This window comes from Perca fluviatilis, chromosome 15, assembly GCF_010015445.1.
Source record: "Perca fluviatilis chromosome 15, GENO_Pfluv_1.0, whole genome shotgun sequence".
NCBI lineage: Eukaryota > Metazoa > Chordata > Actinopteri > Perciformes > Percidae > Perca > Perca fluviatilis.
The window spans coordinates 14,700,657-14,713,724 of NC_053126.1; positions in this window are offsets into that span (position 1 = coordinate 14,700,657).

Sequence of the window (13,068 nt, forward strand, 5' to 3'; positions counted from 1 at the left end):
AACTTGTGGCAGAGATATAAAAACAAAATGAGAATAGAATAAGCAAACAGAGAAAGGGAGAGGCAGACAGAAGAAAACAGACAAAAAAGAAAAACTGGCTGAACACAAGCACATGAAAAAAAGGCAAATTCCTCTCAGCCAAACCCTCCAGCAGGCTTTACAGGAAAGCCTGACCACACTGTTACTATGGCAACCAGGTGACATGTCATACGGCGCCCTTACTCGCTAAGCAAACAGCACAGCCTAACAGGGCATGGAGACCACAGTGCCTGACCCTGACCAGAGCAGATTGGCAGTGATGCCAGCCAAAGCCCAGCGTTTACCCATCCGCCTTTTATAGAGTCATACAAGCATTTCCAGTCAAATAAGCACAGATACAATCATGCACACATATGTCTATACAGCAAAACATGCACAGAAGCAGACACACACAACTGACAGGCAGGAGTCAAAGTATGGAACAGTGGAGAGAAAACCTCCAGCTTGAGTAAATCAAGCTCATTGCTCTTTTTCAAAAGGAGTGAAGATCTGTCTTGTAGTTTGACTCCAAAAGAAACCATGAAGTCAGACGTGTGGTTCAGTAGACAGTAAATCAATTGTCCAATTATCAAATCAGTCAGTGTTTATGTTCTGGGATCAAAGGTGGAGTTCTGGCGGATCTGTGCAAATTGATTTTACTTTTTCAGCACAGTCGATTAGTGGGAAATGAGTTATATGTATATGTTTTTTACACTCACTGATGTGACTACATTTGCAAAGTCTTGCTTGAGATACATTAGCAAGACTTATCTATTTATCCCCACTAGCATTTGAACACACTAACCTGGAAGTGGTTTTTTTTAATCAACGTGTATTTTCTACTGCATTGGAATAATATAAGGATAATAATGCTCACTGTGTTAGGAATCAAGCTCTTCTGATTTTCAGACTGTGCCTTATTATATTTCAGTAGAAAGGCAGATGTAGTTAAAATAACTAAATTCATCACAGTGACTTTTTTTTCTAAAAATGGAAAGAACACTACTGTATTATTCAGAGCCAGATACAATGAAAAATGTAATAACTTGATACTCTTTGAGCATATTTTGTAATCATTATCTGGGGATGCTGTGAATAGTGGAGAAAATGCTGCTGTTCCATGATGAATGGGCCAGACTGCATTTGTCCTGCCTGGTGTCCACTGTGTGAAACCCGAGCTCCTCTAGTCTGAGGTAATGCTACAGTGTTTGCAGACGGCTGCACAAGTGAATCAGATGACGGCAGGGAGAGGTGTTTCCATTTTTAATCACCTTACTGACACACATCATCACTCTCTCTTTGTCACTCTCTTTCACGTTTCAGTTTTTTCCACCTCTCCTAGAGCTGAAAATAGCAATAAAGTCCCATCAAACAATGTCCCAGGTCTTTTGATCGAACAACTTTACTTTTTCAGAATGAGCTCAATCCTGAGGAACAATGGTGTTTCAAAAATCTGTTTGGTCAGCCGTAAAAAGTTTTAAGAAGAATGAGCAGACAGACAGAGTGGTCTACTGAACATTTATGATTGATGAAATTCATCAATGACCAACTGAAAAATTGAGGAGTGCTAATGCAGAACAGATGGATGAGAGATGTAGAACTAGCGACCTCTTCAGAGAGAGAATTCTTGTAGAAGTGTGGATTTGTAGTATAGCGTAAGGTTCAACACATGATTAGTAGTATATTTGTTACGCTACGCTACAAATTCCTACGTAGATGCATAAAAGCAACACTTGCCAAAACCAGTCAATATAGTTATTTTGTTCCTATAAGCCTTTAATTGGTTGAACTGCAGCACAATGTTAATATTATGGGGTTGCACAGGTTCTTCTGGATAGGTAACCTGTTACGTTAAAACCCCCCTAAGACATCCTTTACTATGACCTTTTTGGACATACTATGACTTTTCTATGACTTTTTTCGACATATTATGCTATGACTTTTTGCGACATACTATGACTTTTCTATGACTTTTTTCGACATATTATGCTATGACTTTTTTAGTAAGTTTCCTCAGTAATGTTAAACAATAAATACAACATCAAACCAGTTCCTTCAAAGTTTCACATATAGCTCAGTGTGATAAATACCTGTTGGTCTGTCTGAAGATTGAAGGGTGTGGGTTCAAGCCCTGGGGGGAGCACTACATATGTCTAAAGTCTAAAACAGTTTGAAGTGTAACTTTGTTGGTGGCACGGTAGGTTTGTTCTAGGTAAATAAGGTTTTTTCAACATGCTATACAATGACTTTTATATGAGTTTTTCAACATACTATACTATGCCTTTTTTCGACATACTATATTATGACTTCTTGTGACATTTTTCGAAAAACAATATCATGAGTATCATTCATGTCCTCAGTAATGTTAAACAATAAATACAACATCAAACCAAAGACTTCCAAGCTTCAAATATAGTTCTGTGGGATAAAAACCTGGTGATCTGTCTAATGATTAAAGGTTGTGTGTTTGGACCCTGTGCAGAGCATTGCATTTTAAGGTCTAAAACCCAAAATGAAGAAGTAAAATATGCTACAAACTATGGTGAGAGTGTCAGGTAAGATGTGTTGTGGCCCAGTTAGCTGAGTTGGTAGAGCAGGTGCACATGAAGGTCCAGGGTTTGAGTCCAAGTTTGAGTTTGAGTCCAACCTGAGATATTTTCCTACATGTCATCCCCCTCTCTCTCCCCTTTTATATCTATCTGTTCTTTCCATTAAGGGCTGAAATGCCCCCCAAAAAAAAGATAAGCTAGGTCAGTGTGATATAATGCTACTTGACCCCAGTGGTCATGGGTTCCAACCTAATAATGGCCTATTTGTTTTGAGGTTTCACACCCAAAATGAAGAAGTCGAATAAGTCAAGAGAACAGTTCAAGTAACTTCGTTGGTGGCACAGAAGATTTGTTCTACGCATATACGTTTTTTTGACATGCTATTCTAAGACTGTTTTATGACTTTTTTCGACATGCTAAACTATGACTTTTTTATGACATTTTTCAACATACTGTACTATCACTTTTTTATGACTTTTTCAACATACTATACTAAGACTTTTGACTACTTTTTCTGACATACTATACTTTGACTTTTTTGAGAATACTATACTTTGACTTTTTTTGACATACTATGACTTTTTATGCTATTTTTTGACATACTGTATTATGACTTTTTTTATGATTTTTAAAAAATACTATACTAAGACTTTTGACGACTTTTTCCGACATACCATACTATGACTTTTTCAACATACCACTATGATTTTCTTCAACAAACTATACTATGACTTTTTTCGACATGCTGTAATATTACTTTTTTTTTTACTTTTTTCACATACTATGGTATGACTTTTTTTAGACCTTTTTCGGACAAACTACAATATTACTTTTTTCAACATAATATTCTTTATATTCTATATTTTTTTCGACATACTATACTATGACTTTTTTTCGACATACTACACTATGAATTTTTAATGACTTTTTTTGACATACTATACTATGACTTTTTTTCGACATACTATATACTATGACTTTTTTCTCGACATACTATACTATGACTTTTTTGAGAATACTATACTTTGACTTTTTTTGACATACTATGACTTTTTATGCTTTTTTTTGACATACTGTATTATGACTTTTTTTTATGATTTTTAAAAAATACTATACTAAGACTTTTGACGACTTTTTCCGACATACCATACTATGACTTTTTCAACATACCACTATGATTTTCTTCAACAAACTATACTATGACTTTTTTCGACATGCTGTAATATTACTTTTTTATGACTTTTTTCAACATACTATGGTATGACTTTTTTATGACCTTTTTCGACAAACTACAATATTACTTTTTTCAACATAATATTCTTTATATTCTATATTTTTTTCGACATACTATACTATGACTTTTTTCGACATACTACACTATGAATTTTTAATGACTTTTTTTGACATACTATACTATGACTTTTTTCGACATACTATATACTATGACTTTTTTCCGACATACTATACTATGACTTTTTTGAGAATACTATACTTTGACTTTTTTTGACATACTATGACTTTTTATGCTTTTTTTTGACATACTGTATTATGACTTTTTTTATGATTTTTAAAAAATACTATACTAAGACTTTTGACGACTTTTTCCGACATACCATACTATGACTTTTTCAACATACCACTATGATTTTCTTCAACAAACTATACTATGACTTTTTTCGACATGCTGTAATATTACTTTTTTATGACTTTTTTCAACATACTATGGTATGACTTTTTTATGACCTTTTTCGACAAACTACAATATTACTTTTTACAACATAATATTCTTTATATTCTATATTTTTTTCGACATACTATACTATGACTTTTTTCGACATACTACACTATGAATTTTTAATGACTTTTTTCGACATACTATACTATGACTTTTTTCGACATACTATATACTATGACTTTTTTCGACATACTATACTATGACTTTTTCGACATACTATACTATGACTTTTTCATGACATACTATACTATGACTTTTTCGACATACTATACTATGACTTTTTCATGACATACTATACTATGACTTTTTCGACATACTATACTATGACTTTTTCATGACATTTTTCAAAATACTATTCTATGACTTTTTATGACTTTTTTCGACATACTCTACTATGACTTGTTATGACTTTTTTCAACATACTATACAAGGCTTTTTTCAACATACTATACTATGACTTTTTTCAACATACTATACTATGACTTTTTCATAACTTTATTCGACATAATGTACTATGACTTTTTTATCACTTTTTTTGACATACTATCTGACTGTTTTCAACGTACTCCCTTGTTTTTGCACGGCGGCTCAGTGGTTACCAATGCTCCAACTACACCACAAGTAGTTTAGACGGTGACCCTTGGTTTGATACCCAGTCCAGGCTCTGCCTTTTTGTGTGGGGTTTGCATGTTCTTCCAGCTTTCTTTGACATACTATACTATGAATTTGTATCACTTTCTTCAACATACTATACTACAACTATTTTTGACATACTATACTATGACTTTTTTGACAGATATCAAAATGTTCAGCTCTTTAAGGACATTTGTGCTTGTATTCAACTTTTTTTACTACATATTGTTGGGTCTTTGTAAATTATAGAGTTTGGTCTAGACCCACTTCATCTGTAAAGTGTCCTGAGATAACTCTTGTTGTGTTTTGACACTATACATAAAATTGAATTGAACATACAGCTTTTGTGTTATCTCTGTTTAAGTTTAGTGCTTCTTTATGATTTTTCTGCGTTTTTAAGGGCATTTTGGATGATGTCACAACTACAGTGCAGTGGAGAGTATGGACAATTTTTACTTCTCATACACCATTTATACATCAAAACATAAATATACCAGTTAAGCAATATGTAAATTTGGCTTTGGAGTCTCCACATGACAAGAGTCCCAAGCATTCCTTCATTGACAGTCCTTGGTAAACATCCTCAACATTTCTGGACGAAAGCACCAGTTTCTTAAATTGTTTATATGTCCACAATTTTTTTATTCACACAAATTATATACCAATAGTTTCACAAATGCGTTCAGGCGCTCACGGTGAAGTCATTATATTGACGACACGTAATGTTTAGGCTTTTTTGAGGCTTCTTTGATGGGAAGTTTAGCAGGGCTCTTTCAGTTAATCTCATTAGCAGGCAGTTTATAAACAGGTGTGATAATTAAACATCAAAGCCAGGGCAAGGCTTGATTACAGCTGGAAGGACCAGTTGCTGTTCTCCTATACCAAGACATCACACTTTTACAATTACAGTAATATAAACAATAACAACATTACAATTGATTTATATTAATTATGTATACAGTATCTTATGTATATTTGTGTATTTATAATAACAATAATAAATGTATTATTAATATTATATATATACATATATATATATACACACACACTACCGGTCAAAAGTTTTAGAACACCCCAATTTTTCCAGGTTTTTATTGAAATTCATGCAGTTCAATGTCTTATTGTACTCTGAAATGAAAGACTAGAACAAATGAACAATTTAAGTTAAAAAAGAAATCATGAAATAAATTTATAAACCAAAATGTATTCTACATTTTTGACTCATCAAAGTAGCCCCCTTTGGCAGATATAACAGATGAACACACTCGTGGCATTCTTTCTACAATGGAAATCAGAAAGTTCTTCAGAAAGTTCTTCCCAACTCTGTTGCAGAAGTTCCCATAAATGTGTGGCACTTGTAGGTTGCTTTGCTTTCACTTTTCTGTCCAGTTCATCCCAAACCATCTCAATGAGGTTTAAGTCTGGTGACTGTGCTGGCCACTCCATGTTTTTAAGCTAACCATCTTGTTCTTATTTCCTAAGGTAGTTCTGGCATAGCTTGGACTTATGTTTTGGGTCATTATCTTGCTGTAGGATTAACCCCTGACCAACTAGGCGCATACCAGAGGGTACTGCATGGTGCTGCAAAATGCTGTGGTAGCCGTTTTGGTTCAGGGTGCCTTTCACTCTGTACAAATCACCGACCCTGGATCCAGCAAAACAGCCCCAGACCATCACGCTTCCTCCTCCATGTTTGACAGTTGATGTCACACACTGAGGAACCATCCTTTCGCCTACTCGACGGCGTACAAAAATCCTGCGTGAAGAACCGAAGATTTCAAATTTTGATTCATCAGTCCATAACACCTTCTTCCAGTCTTCAGTAGTCGTACACTGACGAGGTTTCTTGGCCCAGGCAAACCTCTTTTTCTTATTCTGACGTCTCAGCAATGGCTTTCTTGCTGCAACTCGACCTATCAAACCTGCAGCTCCAAGTCTTCTCATTACAGTTGAAACTGAGACTTGCTTATTACGACCACTTTTAAGCTGTGCTTGAAGCTGTTGTCCTGTGAGCCGCCTATCACGCAAGCTGTTGACTCTCAGAAACTTGTCTTCTGATTCTGTTGTGGCTTTGGGTCTGCCAGACCTCTTCCTGTCAGTTTCCTCCAGTTTCTAAGTGCCTTTTTATGGTGAAGAATACTGTACTCTCTGACACCTTGACTTTCTTCGCAATTTCTCTGTAGGAAAGACCAACATTCTTAAGTGTTCTGTCTCTCTTCCATTGTTAATTGCCTTTTTCCCGTCATTTTTATAGCAACACACTACTTTCTGCAGTACAATACTGTTCAAATAATGCTCACGAGGGTATGGTACCACAGCTTGTTCCAACAATACTTTTATACAAACAGAGGGGGTTGTAAGTAATCCAGACAAGTTGGAACACCTGTGGGAATTGGTAGCACCAACTTTCAAAGCTTGATCAACCTCCATTGCTGCAGAACAGCTTTACGTTGTTTACCCATTTCTTGTTCCCTGAAAAAGGCCTTTTTGTAAAATACTGAAATGTACATTATTTTTCAGTTTTGGGTAACCTAGACTTTTTTTTAACCTCAGGCAGTTCACCACTTACCTTTGTACCATTTCAAGCTATTCATTGGACTTGAACTGCTAAAATTTCAATAAAAAACTAAAACAATTGGGGTGTTCTAAAACTTTTGACCAGTAGTGTATGTGTGATATATGAAATTCATACTAATTAAAACCATTCCCACGTTTCCATCTATTCTCACTACTTCACCCTCTTCTCATGCAATTATGCCAGTGATCCAGTTTAGCTTTTCAGCATTCAAGCACTTTCTACAGGAAATGCATTTTCTAGTTAAAACAAATATGCTTAATATGGGCTAAATACACTTGTCTTAAAGGCTTCTTCAGAAAAAATATCCTTCATTGTGGAACTGACCTTAAAGGGAGATTTTATCAACCGCACTTCTGTTTAATTCGAGAAAATGTACTGTACATTTGTGGCTGCAGTCATAACCCATTTAACAATTTCATATGAATCATGGCCAGCTGCCTAATGAGAAGCTCTAGCATGGAATTTTGACAGTGACACAATATCAATGATTTGTTCAACTGTTTCCTCTTTCCTAGTAACCAGATAAGAACAACAGGTCTAGTGTTTGACCTGCAATATCAGCAGATGTCCCGTTCCCACCTTTTCAGGATGAATTCAACAGAAGTTCAGAGGGTTAATTATTGACTTCTGATACAATAATGGGATCTGTGAGAGCATGCATTTGTAACTTAGCTTATTGGCTGGGTGGAAGCTGAGTCAGTGAAGGATTGGTAGTTATGTGTTCATAGCCTGAGGTAACCTTTACTCATTAAACTCTCAATGGTTTGGCTACAACACCCTCAAAAATGTGTAAAAGGTCAGGCTTACTCTGTTTCCTAGAAGAGGAATAAAGAGAAGAGAAATAAGAGCAGGGACCAGAATTGGACAGATGTGTGGAAACACAAACTTTAAACGCGTTGGTGTTCATATTTCTTTACTCTAACACCTGGCTGCAGCTTGGAGTACATTTGACCACTCCATCTAACCCAAATCCAAGCTCCTGTCTGTTTTCATTGGAAGACAGCAGAGACAGAGGGAAGGAGGGGTGCATAGAAGTTGGATGGTGTGTGGCGGGCAGGAGGGTTGGCAGAGATAGCAACAATGAGCTCATGTTGGCCCTTCCCATCTTGGCTTGACTTTTGCTTCATTCCCGAGGGGCACGCAGTACAACGAGATTTACGGTGGGGTGTTTAGGGCCCCTTTGTTGAATTGCAGTGGGAGGGACCTTGCATCGCTAGTGGAGTGCACAGGCAAAGTGGATCACGACAATAAAAGGCACACAGTGCCCAGCCCACAGCGCTGTTTATTTTGGAAGCAGGGATATGTCTACGGGAATTAACACACACATCTCAGCTGAGCCAAACTGAAGGCGCTCAATCCAAAAATGGTACTCAGCAGACGTAGCGGTCAACAGATGTTAGATGTGTAAATATAAACTATTTGCTATTTACTATATGAATCCTATTTGGAAACACTGCATGATTGTTTGTTTGTTTACTGTATAAGTATATGACTCAGAGCAGCGTTGAGAGGGAGATGTTGTTCACCCCCACAGACAGCAAAAAGACTACAATGTGGGCCATTGTTCTGCATCCACATGAAGAGATCAAAAATGGGTCAAAAAAGCATTACAAACACTAAACAAAGGAATTTTCATCCTACGACACATGGGCTACCACATGAAAGTCCCCAGTCAACTTTAACTTTCTGCCTCTGCAGAAAAGGTTTGGAACAAACCCCACCATTTTAAGACAATACATCCCTGTTCGAAAGTGACAGTTTTCATGGTAATTCTCAAAAAAAAGCAGGAAGAGAAAATTATTGCAGGGTCATTTGAGTGCAGAACCAACAAACACTTGAAAATCTAAAAAAAAATGTGTGGAAGTTTGCAAGTGTACAGAGAGGGTTCAAATCAGATGGTAGACAATTTCAGATGTCCTCGGTTGCAGGCCTGTTGGATGCAGTGAGTTTGTTCTGAATGCACATGCAAAACTTAAGGAAGTTGTCATTATTTATGCAAAAAAAAAAAATTATTCAAAGATAAGAAGTGTTTGCATAGATTGTACTGCAGGGAACTCAACAGGATAGGGCACAGGGCCTTCCTGTAATAGAAGAGAATAAAACAATGGGAAGGAAACAATGCTAAGACACACACACACAGCCCGGCCTTACTGGAAGTACTATGACCTCTGATTTCCTTACATGACACGTGTGTGTCACCTCATACCAACCAGAAATAATAGCGATTGGCAGGCAGACAAAAACAGACAATAGCTTGTAATAGATGCCTTAACAATAGTGTGTACATGGTGTGCTGTAATAAGGCAGGACATAACTTAGCCTCAAATTGACACTTTTCCTGTAATGTAGTCAATAAGGATTCTCAATAACATAGCCATGAATTTAATGTGACTGCTTTCATTCAGTATGCTAAGTTTTTGTAGTTTCAGCATATGTGAAATAAGGTAAGAACAATGTACCTACATAGATTAAAACTTACTTACTGTAATTGCTATTTAAACTGTGTCACTGTAATAAAACAGTGGAAACATCCAAACAGCTAGAAACAGTGTTGCACCCCCAGTATGTGACAGCATGATGAAGGCAAGTATTCAAGACATACTTTTTTGGCCAGTCTGTGCAGGGTGACATGTGCAGAGGATGGGAGAATGCTGACATCTAGTGGATTATGGGATACTACCCGAAAACAGTGAGTTCAGGAGAAGGAGGAGGGGGGTTGAATCAGTGTGACTGTTGCTTACATTGTGTGCCCATCTGGATGATTAATTACTCACCTACAGGCTCGCTGAATGCATAATGAGTTCATGATATAGGTCGGCCTATTAGGGCACATTTACCACTGTGTTAATTCTAAATGAGGTTGTTTATGGTCTACTGCTACAATTTGAGACAATTTAACATTTGTTTTACTATAGGCCTACTTGATATAGTCATGTTTATTTATTAGCTAAATGTATCCTGCATGATAGCAGCATGACTATGGCAATGTTGGTTGAGCCTCTTTCTGTGGACTCCAGGAAAAATAGCTGCTGTCCTTGTTTAAGCTAATGGGGGATCCAAATAAAAAAAAAAAAAAGTACAAGGATTCAGGTGAGACATTTAAGAAATCAAAAATTTTACAAGATTCTTAATTGTGTCAAACATCTTTACAGCTATCCAATATGGACAAAAATCTAAATTGTTTTTATTCAAGTTTTCTTTGCTTTGTCAGCTTGTGGTTATCTTTCATGGCCACCTTTGCGACACGTGGTTTAATCGCAGCATCGACTGAAGTCATTGCTGTTTATTTTATTCCATGAATGTTTCCACATTGGCCCATTAAATCCAGATTTAGAGAAAAAAACACTTTTTTGGGACTTTGCGGCTTTATATAAGCTTGCGCAGAGAATGTCATAAGGATTCAGGTGGTGTCTTGAATCAAATTAGCAGCCATGCGTGTCATGGTTTATTGGGTTACCATGTCATCTGAATGATGACGCCAATACAGCTGCTGCAACCACCCTGCATGATATTTCCAGGTAGCAAGAAGACATGAAGCTGTTTTTCACTGACAATTTACTCCGAGCCGTGTTTGCATTATTTGTTGGCTTCATTTACCCTTTTTTTGCCTCACATTGACTGTGGTCACTGGCAATATGGTCGCGCTATGAAGGAACCTGCACTGTGGAGATAAGAACAAATTAGGCTTCCACATGAGTAATTTGTCATTTTCCTCTGAAATATACCCAGTAAGGAAGAGAGTGGGCAAGAGAGGGGGTGACAAAGGTGGAGGTAAAATAAAGCCATTTATGTGATGCTCTCACTGCCCTCTCTCCATTTCCCTTTCTCAAGTCAAGTCAACTTTATTTGTCAATTTTGCAATATGTGCCAGACATACAGAGGAATTGAAAATACGTAAGAAATATTTACAAATAAAGATTTAAAAAAAAGATAAATAATATATACAAATAAGGGGTTCAGAGTCCAGCATTCTTGGGAGCAGAGGGGAGGGGAGGGAGAGAGGAGAGGGTGTTGAGCTTCCTGACAGCCTGGGGAATGAAGTTGTTCGCCAGTCTGGTGGAACAGGCTTGGATGCTCCGGTACCATCTCCCAGATGGCAGGAGGTTGAAGAGGCTGTGTGAGGGGTGGCTGAGGTCACCCACAATGCTGGTTACTTTGCGGGTGAGGCGGGTTTGGTAAATGTCCAGGAGTGAGGAGAGTGAGACACCAATGATCCGCCCAGCAGTCTTCACTATGCGCTACAGGTTCTTAGGGTTGGAGGCAGTACAGCTCCCGTACCACACAGTGATGCAGCTGGACAGCTGGTCTCAATGGTGCCCCTATAGAAGGAAAACATGATGGGTGAGGGGGCTCTCTCTGACTCAGAGAAGCGTTGAAGATGTCAGTGAAGACATCTTTGAGCTCCTCTGCACAGTTCTTCAGCACACGACCAGGGAACTTGTCCGGACCTGCAGCCTTGTGGGTCTTGATCATAGAGAGGGTTCTCTTCACGCTGGCTGCAGTCAGGCGCAGAGCCTGGTCGTGGGGAGGGGGTGTTAGTTTTCGGTGGGGGCATGCTTTTTGTGCTTCAAACCTGGCAAAGAAGCTGTTGAGGTCATTCAGCAGAGAGGTGTTGCTATCGCAGGTTTGTAGTGCATGATGACCTGGATACCACACCACAGGCTCCGTGCGTCTCTGCTGTCTTTAAAATGTCCGGTTATTTTTTTGGTGTAGCTGAATTTGGCTAACCTGATGCCACGAGACAGGTTGGCCCCTTGCTGTTCTCAGGCCATCTGGGTCCCCAACTTTGAAGACAGCGTTCCTGGCCTTCAATAGCCCTAGGACCTTTCCTGTCAGCCATGGCTTCTGGTTAGCCCGTGTTGTGATGGTTCAGGTGGTGGTTGTATCAACAATGCATTTGCTAATGTATGAAGTGTCCAAATACTCCTCCATGTCTGTATGATTGTTATAGGTAGCTGTCTGCTTAAAGGTGCCCTGCCACACATATTTCATTACTTTGTGGTAATGTCTGAAGTTCTACCATGGACTCTGTAAAATTTTTTGTGGAAAAAATGCCTTGGTTACCTTGTTTCAAGCCATTCTAGCGTGGTATAGAAAGCCTATAGGAAGACTCAGTCAGTGGTGTCAAAGCAGTCATGAAGTGCAGCAGATGCCCCGTCTGGCCACACACGTATGCTTCAGAACTGGTTTGGTGACTTTCACCTTTGGTCTGTATGCAGGTATAAATAAAAATATAAATAATAACTATTAGCATGACACTGATGTGGTCAGAGGGGCCGATGTGGGGGAGGGGGAAAGGCTTGTATGCAGCTTTGTGTGAGGTGTAAACCAAGTCCAGGGTGTTACTTTCTCTTGTAGGACAGTTCACATGTTGATGGAAATGGGGGAGATCTGTGTGGTTGAAGTCCCCAGCGATGATTAAAAAATCCATCTGGGAGGGCTGGCTGTTTCTCACTGATGGCGTTATAAAGATCCCAAAGTGCGTCCACTCTATCCGCGTTGTTGGTGGTGGGGGGGGAATATAAACAATGACAAGCAGAATCAGTGTTATTTCT